We start from the raw sequence: 10,990 nt of genomic DNA, 5'->3' as shown, positions 1-10,990 counted from the left end.
GCCGTTGATGATGATGATAATGTCGCTTCAATAATAATCGTGGAGACGCCTTTACGAAAAGACTAACTCTAACCTCAAAATTGAAGCGGATTCTTGTCGAAGAACAGAGTCAGCAGCTAGGTTATCTACATTCACAGAGCGGGAGATACACAGAAGGTGATGAAAAACAATAATCCACTTGTTTGAGGTACACTTCTCAGGCAGCATCCAAAATCTCAGCTCAAGACAAAGTAGTATCACTGGGTCTACATGTTCGGAATATACAGGCATACCTATAACAGCACATACTTATATTCCAGCTAACTTACGTGATGTGAAGATGATATTTATTCCCAAACCAAGGAAACCCACCTACAGGGACGCAAAAAGTTTCCAACCCATCAGTTTTACTAAAAGGACTGGAAAGACTTATAAATCGGTTCATAAAGGATACAGGATACATATATCCCTAAGTGGTTACTCCACTGCAGACAACATGTTCTGGTAGGCGAATTCACAGCACACAGAGCACACAGCAAAAATTGAGAAGGCAATGTCCGTTAGAGGCAGTCGTATGTATGGGCTTTAATTACTCGTGACAATTTCAAAAAGACAGCATGGAATCGATCGTTATGCTTGCGTTCATTCCATTGAAATATATACCGTACCGAATAACACTTTTTCTGCAAGCTTATCACCTTCAAATCAATAATAGTGAATGAGTTTGAAAAAGATACTCTCAAGAATGAAATAAATAAAAAATTGGAACCGAAAACTACCCCTATCCTTTACACTTGTATCCCAATCACTTTTTTGTAAATTTTGCAATATTACAAATTGGTTTCTATATGCGTTCTTACATCTATGCAATTTGAGAAGGCACTGGTCTCCATTCCTTCTGGTAAATTAACCTCTTAAACTCATACCTGTGATGTACGACTTTTGCCAAACTGTAAGTCCACATTCCTTCTTAATAAAAAGGTTGAATGAATCTGAGGTAATTCCTGATGGATTTAAAGAACTTATTCACACCTCGATGCATACGTTTGTGTATATTATTCATATGTAGCTCTATTGTGATTGAACTCCACTGTTCAGCGATGTCAGAGATGATGAGTCCATATTAGACGTGTGATTGATTATCTAAGTGTTATCATTCGCTTGATATTGACTCTATTAATAATTTCCTTGGATTTAATCTCGAACCTCGTTTAAAATAATTCAAGACAATAGAAGGTTTCATGGCAGACACCGTGACATATAATATAAGAGTACATAAATTCAGATCAAATTTCAAAATCAATCACGATAACGTATTTAAACTTTACTCAATTTACTTCAAGTAATCATGTTAGCCTTCATTTTATATTGGTCAGTAGTGTCCATTCTTCTGAAGAGTTAGGAATAAGAGTATCTGAAGTGTAGTGATTTTTTAAAATAGAGTAAATCTAGTGTTCACTTACATATTTATTTTTCTAATATTATTAGGTAAATCATTCCAGACAATTTACATTGCTTGCAAATTGTAACTACAAATATTGGTAAAAATATGGTTTGATGAATTTGGTAAACAACACACAGTGAATCTGAAAATAGCCAGAAGTTAAAAAAAACATAAAAAGAAGACCTGGGAATTCTTTTAACTGTGTTCTCGCTTACGTGATGGCATCACTCCCCCTTGGCTTATCATTCAGGGGACCAGAATTAGAATCTTTGACTGTGAACCGTACAGCAAGGAATATCGTAGAAGGATTTTCTGCTTTTATCACATCAAGTCAATTACTTAATTCTGTTTCGTTTTGCATCAGAGGCAGTCCGGATGTTATCTCACCGCATGCCTCGTCCTTTCCAGATGGTGCAGGAAATTTACAATAGTATCATTTCTCTTCTCTATATCAAGCCTTAGGGCTTTCGCTCAGAAGATAGTTAAAAATTAATTAGAAATCTTTCGAATCTAAATCTGAAATTTCTAAGTCGGTTTTTGCAGTCTCCTTGTAGTAACCATTAGCCAAAACTCTCACAAGTATCTATTAGCCATAAGCCTGGAACTATGTTAAAGCAACAACCCTTCTGACAATGACACATTGCCAACCAGAACAAAATACTACTTCAAATGTTCGCAGTATTTCATTACTTAATGAACAAGAGGTGCTGTTTTTTTACAATATGCAGCACACTCGACAGATGCATCTTATATATATTATATATCACCCCTTAGTGGGGTAAAACGCATCAACCACACATACGCGCCATCGCTCGCCGTTACCTAAAATGTCCTTCAGCTCCCCTCAGGACTTCCCTGTCTATTCTGGGCCAAGTACCGTCGGAGCGACCCACTCGCCGGCAATGTTGGGAAAGTGGCTTCGGATTGTCCCCCCTCTATAATGTATGATCTATCCACTGCCACTTCCGTCTTCCCATCACTTCGCATACGAGTGCCAAGTCTGTGCACCGACCAAGTTCTGCGTTTGAGATAGTGTCAGGTCAGCGTACTCCGCTGATACGACGCAGGTAGGTATGGACGAAATATTGGAGCTTTTGAGTAACAGTGAAGTTCATTTTCCATCTGCTACTCCTATATAGCAACACAGAAAGAACACAGCACAGAACAGCCTCAACCTGATCTTAGTTGTCTAAGTGTAATCTCGCGGTGTTTCTAGCAATTAAATTATTTGAAATAATAAAACTTGCCTTTTCTTTTCCCTGCTAATATTCATTTCTAGCACTGATGAAGGGAAAAGGTTGTTCCCGAAATGTCGGTGTTTGCAAGGGACTAATATTACTAGCGGAAAGAAAAAGCAAATCTTGACTATTTCAAATTGATATTAGTGTTGCGATAGCTGCATTTCCAGATTTTAGGCAGGGCAGCAAAACCGGATCTAGCCATGTTAATACGTCGGGCAACATCTAGTTTGGTGCCGCGTCGGCAGAAACCAGATATACAAATTGATCGACGCCTTCGATGCTCGGCCCATTAATGCAGATAGAGAGAGTGCAATGACCCGTCAGACTGAAAAGCTTGGTTTAGTTGCTGTTTATCTTCAGTCCAACTCTACTTGCCTCTCTTTCCAAATCCAGAGCCATTTCGCCAATGTCCATGATCCCGTGAGAGAGCAACAGATATCATGCATTTTAGATGTAACTATGTATGGCACGTGACGTTATTTTTAAGGTTTAGTTAGTAAAACAAAACCTTACTAAATCAGTACAATATCTGTCTGTCTGTTTGTTCGTCTGTCTTTCTGTCACACGCAATTTTCTCAGAAACGAAATTTGGTTGGAAGGTGGAAACTATGAACATACACACATGTAGCAAGTTTCATCTTTCTGCGTTGAGGCTAGGGTATCCCCATACACGCAAAAGGAGGAAGAAACCTTTTTTCACCGAATAAGGTCATGTTGATTATCAAATTAAAGATCTTGATTAATATTATACTTTCCAAATCCGGTCTAAATTTTGACATTCCTTGGAAAGGCGAGGAGTGTGGTGGCAGGAATTTAATCAATCCTTTAACAGCGCCATTCTCAGAAACGACTTAGCCGACAAATCTAAAAAAAAATTACGAAGCTACCCTTGTTCACTGCCTAGGGCTCATACTGTATTACTTATTATGTTATAATTATATTTCTTTCGAAAATTGATAGACACCCCCCTTAAGTTCATCGTAAAATCATGCAGTAGTGTAAACTATGATATAAGACATGATGTTGCCGAGTTTCGTGGAAATGGCAGTATTACTATCAAAGTTATAATAGGTCAAAGTTGTCGTTTTTGTGTAAATCTAAGGCTTTGAATGTCAGGATAAGGCTAAAGTGAATAGTTTGACATACTAAATACATAAACACTGCAAGCTAGATACAAATGGGAGGTATTTCCATTCAAATATATAACAAATACACAAAACCTTTCAAACCTGTGATGTCCAGCTTCCGCTTTCCTGACTAGCTTTTTTATTAACAAAAGTCTTATTCGTCGGTATAAGTAGATTAGTGATGGTTGACGCGTGGTGCCTAATTAAGGGGTGAATGGCAACCATATATTCCTAGTTCACCTTAATACATACATATTTTTCCAAGATGATGATTTTTTCTTTTATTTTATCTGAAGTCATTGGGAAAAACCAGTATTATTCGTATTCATATTTTTGCACTTCAGACCTTTTCGCGACTGCGCAAGATGTTTACACTCCTCCGCCGTCCGCCGTCTTGGTTTTTTTTTCAACTTCATTTATTATTGTATCTTCCACTTTTGCAGAACTAGCAATCTTTGACTTCTACGACTAAAATAAAATTAAATTCCCCCTAGCGTTTGTAATTTGTGATTCTTAAAAGGCTAGCTCTAGCATCCTAGGTGGAGGATAAATTATTATAATTTTGTGTGTCTGTCCGTTTGTCTGTCGGTTGCGCGAATTTTTCTCGGAAACGATTGGAAACTGTGAATGCTCCCGCACACAGTGAGAGAATGATGCAGTTCACTGTGTGCGGCAGCGTCGCATTTAAGGGGGTCCCCATACATGTCAAAGGGGAAAATAATTTTTTTTCGTTAAGTATAGTCGTGGTTAAATAAAATTCTCGGTTAGTACTTTCCGAAATCGGTCTTAGCTTTCACATTTGTTGGAAAGGTAGGGAGTTGGGGAGGTCGAAATTGATTAATTTTTTCATGGATCCATTCTCAGAAACTACTCAAACGAAAAATCTAAAAAATCAAGAAGGTCCCACTATATGGTGCCTAGGCTCCGAAATACTCTTCATACTTCATCTGTTCAAATAAGGTTAATAATAGTATATGACCATAAATTTTAGTAATTGACCGCAGAGACCCCCTCAGATTCATCCTAGAATCATAAAGCAGCATAGGCTATAATATAGAGGATCATCTTACCAAGTTTGGTGCAAATTGCACTATTATTAACAAAGTTATAATAGGTCAAAGTGGTCGCTTCAGTGCAAATTCAAGACTTTTAATCATACGAAAGTGGATATTCTCAAATAATATATGAATATATTACGTGTTAGGTACTAATGGGACAAATGTCCACCCAAATATATTTATAAAAGAAATACACAAAACCTTTCATACTTGAAGCGACCGGTTTCCCGACTTGTTTAGTTTTAGTTTCATTTGCGTCCAGCTTCGTTGTGTCTTCTCCAAGTAAGACGTCGATGGAGGTGAAAGCCAAAATATCTAACATTGTCAGTTTGTGGATTGTTGATTTCATTTAATCTTGGACTGCACATCAATGAAGGTAAGACAAAATATATGGTGGCAACGCCAGCATCGAAAACCAACCAACCATCAACATCAAACCGCACTGATCAAACAGGAAGAATAAAAATAGGAGAATACAACTTTGAGACCGTTGATAATTTCTCCTATCTAGGGTCGAAAATCACAACCGATAACAGCTACGATAAGGAAATCCGCGCACGGTTGTTGTCAGCCAACAGAGCCTATTTCAGCTTACAAAAACTGTTCCGCTCGAAATGTCTCACCATAGCGTCAAATCTCTTACTGTACAACACAATGATCTTGCCAGTCCTCATGTATTCCTCGGAGACTTGGGTTCTTAGCAAGAAAAATTGCAAACTCTTGGCCGCGTTCGAGAGAAGAATCCCCCGAAGAATTTTTGGCCCCCTACATGAGGATGGACGATTCCGTAGCCTCTATAACGATGAAATCTATGAGCGAAATCATGACCGTCTGCTTGTGGATAAAATTCGGCTCAACAGGTTGCTGTGGGCGGGTCACCCAATCCGTATGGATCAGGATGATCCAGCCCGGAAAGTCTATAATGGGCAATATCTATGGTAGAAAAAGAAAACGAGGAGGATGGAGTGATGGCGTAGGTCAGGACGCCACTCAGCTTTTAGAGATATCGAATTGGTGGACCTCGGCGCAAAACCGGGATGTCTGGAGTTCCTCATTAAGGCAGGCCTAGACCGGATATCGGTTGTTGCGCCGTTGAATATGATGATGATGATGATTTCATTTAAAGAAATGAGCGGGCACGTTTTCCGATTCAGAGTAAACGTAACATGACAGCTGTTGCTGCTTTACTATGATAATCTTTGGATGCTGGAACCTGGAAACTTTTGTACCTTGATCGTAACGACCTACTTTTTATATAGGACATCAAAATATCATGCGTATGTATTTGTCGATAGAATTCTTCTAATTTTGTACAATATCCTTTGAGCAAAATTCTTACGCTTATGTGCAGTATGTTGCTACTTATCTTTTCCCGGTTTTGATACCGTAATTACAGCAAGAGCTAAGCAATACGTTCCATCGCGTTAAAGATCTTAATCAGTTTCTCGATAGCATGAAGAGGAGGTTATTTGACCATTTCGCCCGTAATTTTGTTGTAGTTAAATCCTTTTTTAGGATCAACTTCTCTGCTAAGGCGAGCAGCATTTTTAACTCAGAAGCGGGGTTCATTTTGGTAGATGAGGGTGAACACCGCGCAAGTTGAACTTTGTTTTTCAACTGGGTTGATTGTAAAAACGTTTTCTAAATGAGTCGCCAGTGCAGCACCATTTCACCATCGTTTTGGGCCCAGTCACCATTTCCTAGGCGTAAGGGTGGTGAATGTTGTTTTGGTCCTTTCCTTTTCTGAAGTAATTTCGCATATTCTGCTGGTTTCTATTATTCAGAGCTTTTCGTATGGTTGGCTTGGTTGGTTTGGCTTTGTAGGTAGTTGTTCAGCCATGTACAGGGTGTTGGTGGCTGGGTGAAGATCACGCTTCGTATTCAAAGGTATTCCATTGGCTAAGTGAGAGCTTATTTATTTTCGATATGTCAACCACTTTGTAAATTTGTTTGTCAGAGTTTCAGATTGGCTGTCCGAGCATGTGTATGATGACACGTGAATTTTTAACTTGGTTAAGCTGAAATGGTTTCTCGACGAATATTTTTCATAATTCCGAAATCAATGAGCTCGGGAGTTTTGCGGCTAACAATCGACCAGTAAATTTAATGTCCAGATGAAATGAAATCATATGTGCCGCTCAAAACATTCTAAAACCCCCTTCCTTTTGGATTGACTAATCTAGAGGCCCACTAGGTATGTTCCGCGTTATAATCTTACGCAGCTATTGCCCAAGTTGGAAAAACATCCCGAAATTTTTTGGAGCTAATTTTTAATCCTGAAGAGCAATAAATCGATGATATAGTTATTTCGTCGGCCATCTCTGTTCCTCGAATAAATGCCGCTTGCAAATAATTGATACAATAGTTTTCAAGGACATAGTACTGAGGATGCGAATTTATAAGGATAGCTAGTAGATAGTATTATAGAATATGAATCCTTTAATGCTGAAATTGAATTTATCCGTTAGGTATGTTTAAGAGATAAGCATGATATCTATTTCGTTGCTATTGTGGAAACACTCCAATTCGAATTTATGGTGGTCTATGCCGTTTGCGTTCCAATGGCGAATTTTTAGTAAACTCCTTTACTAAGTAAAACTTGAAGCATTTACAATTGGTGGCGAGGTAGTTCCTGCATCATTGCTTGCATTGATTTTATAAATTGGTTCAAAGATTACGAGAGTGATATAACCAATACTTCTAGATTTAGCTGCAGTTTATTATCGTAATATTACTCTTAAACCTCCCCATACAAACAAAGGAGGGTGCTCAGATTTGACTTCGATCACAAGTGAGGGGTCTAAAACTACAAATTTGAAATGAGGTAAGACCCATTGTCATACCCAACCGAAAAGTTTGAAAAAAAATATGAAGATGACGTCATATAAAATTTAGCCTTCAAAACACATCTCATACCGATCTCTGTTGAAACAAAATGAACAATCGTGTATAACGATATACTAAAGTTCACCCCACTGATCGCACTAGACGCCTTAGATCATGTCCAGCTTCCAGCAACTTGTAGGCAATCAGTTGCTCCATTTCACAGTTTACCCTTTTATGTTCACAAATATTCATTAAAGAAGGATTTTCTACTTTTCTTATGATATGATCAGCTTCTTATTTCTAGGAACTCCTACCGACAACTTCTGCGACTTTATTGTTTTTTTTATTTATCACAGCAATGTTCAATGTTATTTTATAGGACATCCTAGTGAATTACTAGCCAGATCGAGCAAAGTATAATCCCAACATTTACACGAAAGTCTGATGAAGCTATTCAAAACCTTGCTTGCTTTGCATTGTTCCATTTACCCAGCACAGCGAATACGTACATGCATGCGCACGAGAGAAGCTTTGACTGGTACGCAGTTTCAATAAGTAGTCCGTTAACGGACCTCACAGGACTATCGAAACGCGTGAAATCAGATGCCAGTTTTCTCGCATACCGCTCTAAAATAATTGCAGTCTTCGCTAGCCTTTGCTTCCCTGATCAACGCAACAACAAAGTCATTTTTGTCAGGCTGAAATTCTCGGGACTTCGTATGGTATCAGTGAGATCCTATGACGCCCCTCCGATACCAAGTAGCGCCCAAGAAAAGATCGTTTTTGATAGCGATCTAATGCTCATCCTTAAGCGCATTATTCACGATATCTGCCGTCCGATCAACAAAATGCCTTTCTTACCGCATACTAATTGTAGAAATCCACAAACTTCCCACGATTATCGTTACGGTCGCCAAGACCGTGCTTTCCCATCAAATGTCCGAGTCAAGTATTTCCAGAGCTCCCTTTGGCATTCAGATCTACCATCCCGACCACAATGTCCCATTTAGGAAACCTCTCCTGGACTGCGGACTCCATTTAGGAAACCTCTCCTGGACTGCGTTCAGTTACTCATAGAAAATCTTCGTTGGTGCGTAAAACTGTAATATTGAAATATTCCTTATTCTAGACCGGAGTCTTGCAATCAGTATCCTGGTCGAAACAGGCTTCCAAATAATTGCCGGAAACATTAATCCAACACGCTTACTTCCGCCAGGAGTGAAATAGTACAAAACTCACTTAACCCCAAAACGTCCAGCCTATAATGCTGGAACTTACGCTCAAGTTGGAGAAAATGAGTATTCTGGAGGCCCTAGGACACTATTATCAAGGAGCGTTGGGCATTCAGAAAAAGAACTCCTGATATGACAGTCTAAGGTAGGCCTGCCCTTATTCGAGGGGAGGATAACGTTTTCATTGCAATTAACAACTCTCTCTCTGCTAGCCCAGCGATTCCTATTCCTTTTACAATATGTAAATTCTTAATCCCCACCTCACTTTAATAACGAATACTATTGAAGTGTTTAACTACTGTCTGAGACGTCTGGATGCTAAACGACTATTCAGACTATAGTGACCCGTCCTTTATCCTATCTCTACTGGGTCTGGGAGGACCGCCTTTGGTACATTCCAAAACTTTTTATAGAAGAACCCGGTTTCCTAGATTTGATGTCAACAATGGAAACTGAAAATTACTTGAAAAAGCTACAGTGATCAATCGATCAACTTCGACACTTCACAAAATCGTTCGCTTTTCAAAAAATTCACAATTTCTATTACTGTATGAGTCAACTTCAATAAAAGGAAACGTCAATTTGTTTGACGGGAAATTGAAATTGACTTGCCAAATATTCGGTCAGTCTAATCGAAAGACCCTGATTCGATCAGCAATATGTTATTTAATGGATAAATGATTTCTAGCATATTACGTCACTTGATTCTTTCAAAAATTAATCAAAATTATCATTTAATGATTGTTGATAAAAAAATACGCTATGCGTATACCAACACACCTCGTCATTCATAGAGGCACAATTTCATACTTTGTTTGGGAAATTAGAAATTAAAAGATATGAAAAGTACATATATCGACTTCGTATGCTATTCGCCTTTGATTCTTTATGTTTTGCTTTGATATGTGGACATATGCGTAACAAAAAATATAACAACATGAATTACCCTATAAATTCGATAGTTCAATCTGTGGGTTCAGATCGAGTCCAGCAGTTTCTAATATAAGTACATATAGAATATAGAAATATAGAAATATACAATATAGAAATTTGACTTTTTCAATGGCGCTCTGACCCGAACCTCCATTCGTCGCACTGGAATAGATCCCAAGGTTCGCAGCATTTACGAATCAGTGGAAAAAAAATTATGTAATGACACAGGAGCTGCACGAAAAGGTGTCAAAAGAGACCAACAGGGCTGGTAGCTTTATTCAAGCACGTTGATGGCAAAACTAATTTCACTTTTCTTTCGGCGGGCGGTCCGGAGTTACGGTGGCTTATCCAATCCATTCATAGGAGGTGAAACTCCATCGAATCTTATAAGACTGCGAATCGTGGTGAATTGTTCGTACCTTCTCTTCAGCTGCTCATCATCGTGGATGAGAAGGATAACGTCGCTCATGAGATCACTGAAGGACTTAGAACACTTGCAACTTCTTTCATGATGTGGTACATGGTAGCGAAATCGTTCTTATTTGCAGCAGCGCCTGCGTCTTCACCGACGCAATAGTGGAATGTCTTTTGTGACCGCATACACTCTCTCTCTCTCTCTCTCCTACTCTCTATCCCCCAGCATAAAAGAACTCCGGAGTAGTACGCTCACCTTTGCTGACAGCAATCAATAGAACCCTTAGCTCCTTCCGTTCATTGATTCGCTTCCACGTTCCGGCTTGGAACGTCGCGAAAACCATCCGCTTTTGCTTTGTGTTCGAAGAATATGCCGCCAGTGATGAGGCGGTGAAAATGGCAAAAATTTAAAAGCCGGTCATCTTTGCTTGTACGGTTATCAAGAACATGCCTCAGCACGGTGTTCATAGAAAGCGTCCATAATATCGAAACTTCTGCTGATGCGCTGCACAATTCTGATGCTCCTTAGCTTGAACCGGAATTTCGTATTCAATTGCCTATCAAGAACCGACTCCTAGGTCGTAAGAGCGACCCTTGTGGTAATTGTCATTTTGACACCGGATTCGCATCTGCTATTATAAGGCCTTAGATATTTGTGGTGGTTCCTGACTGAAAACTGGATCGGTAAATTCACATTTCTTCTTCATAACATGCAGTATGGATTGGGAGCATTCAT

At 39.0% G+C, this 10,990-nt stretch overlaps 1 protein-coding gene across 2 annotated transcripts in view; it reads left to right on the top strand.

The window, feature by feature from the left end:
- The first annotated feature begins 1,335 nt into the window (after positions 1-1,335).
- Positions 1,336-10,990, top strand: part of LOC119649837 (multiple inositol polyphosphate phosphatase 1-like) — a 34,351-nt gene continuing 24,696 nt past the window's right edge. The window contains exon 1 of one of the 2 annotated variants that reach the window (XM_038052181.1): positions 1,336-1,467. The gene's annotated coding sequence lies outside the window, so the exon portion shown is untranslated. Of the gene's footprint in view, positions 1,521-10,990 lie in introns of both variants that reach the window. The other variant, XM_038052182.1, reaches the window with a different exon arrangement.

Source organism: Hermetia illucens, chromosome 2 (genome assembly GCF_905115235.1).
Source record: "Hermetia illucens chromosome 2, iHerIll2.2.curated.20191125, whole genome shotgun sequence".
Lineage (NCBI taxonomy): Eukaryota > Metazoa > Arthropoda > Insecta > Diptera > Stratiomyidae > Hermetia > Hermetia illucens.
Note: the sequence above shows the minus strand (reverse complement) of the source record. Positions and strands in the feature narration are given on the sequence as shown.